Source organism: Otolemur garnettii, unplaced genomic scaffold, assembly GCF_000181295.1.
Source record: "Otolemur garnettii isolate 467f Iridium unplaced genomic scaffold, OtoGar3 scaffold00320, whole genome shotgun sequence".
Taxonomy (NCBI): Eukaryota; Metazoa; Chordata; class Mammalia; order Primates; family Galagidae; genus Otolemur; species Otolemur garnettii.
In genome coordinates, this window is record NW_003852715.1 from 50,904 (window position 1) to 51,887 (window position 984).

Here is a 984-nt window from a genome sequence, read left to right on the forward strand (position 1 = left end):
TTGAGCCCAGGAGTTGGAGGTTGCTGTGAGCTGTGATGCCACAGCACTCTACCCCAGGGGAAAGCTTGAGGCTCTGTCTCAAAAAAAAAAAACAAAAAAAAACAAAAACAAAAATCTCTGCTCTTCTTATCTTATGAGGTAATAAAGTATACAAATGGTTCCCATCTCAATGGTCAATATGCTTAGGACTTGGTTGTCTGACACCCTCTGTTACCAAGTACTCCACTTAAATGCCAGTCAAATTACAAGTGTGGGCTATCTTTGTTCACAAGGTAGTACCTTATAAACACACAAAATGTACCATTATAAGAAATCCCCTTCTAGATAATAATTCAAAGTTTTTTTTTTTTTTGAAACAGAGGCTCAAGCTGTTGCCCTGGGTAGAGTGCCATGGCATCACGCTCACAGAAACCTCCAACTCCTGGGCTCAAGCGAGTCTCCTGCCTCCACATGCCAAGTAGGTGGGAGTACAAGTGCCTGCCTCAAGGCCTGGCTATTTTTCGGTTGCAGCCGTCATTGTTGTTCGGCAGGCCCGGGCTGGATTCAAACCCGTGAGCTCAGGTGTACATGGCTGGTGCCTTAGCCGCTTGAGCCACAGGCAATGAGCCCAAAGTTCTTTTGAATGATCGAAATACTTTCCCCAACATTTTGAACTTAAAATATTGAAAGAGCAGTGCACATTTCATTGACCTGCTTTCTTTATATGTGAGTAGTGTTATTTTCTCACGTGCTATACAAATAGTTGAAGGTTAATTAGCAATATCACTATAAATAGTAATGCTGCCAGTCTCCTTCAGACAAAGAAGTGGTTAAATGTATTAGGTAAATAACAGGTCTTCATCTACAAAATATAAAGATGAGATCATTTAGGTTTTTTGTTTTGGGAAACTAGGGTTTTAAAAGATATGTTTGAGGGGTGGCTCCTATGGCTCAAAGGAGTAGGGTGCCGATCCCATATGCTGGAGGTGCCAGGTTCATACCCAG

General features: G+C 42.1%; 1 non-coding gene across 1 annotated transcript; it reads left to right on the forward strand.

The window, feature by feature from the left end:
• Positions 1–673: 673 nt before the first annotated feature.
• Positions 674–803, forward strand: LOC111722692. The gene has a single exon (XR_002771401.1). It is a non-coding gene; the product is annotated as a small nucleolar RNA SNORA19 (small nucleolar RNA).
• Positions 804–984: the final 181 nt, after the last annotated feature.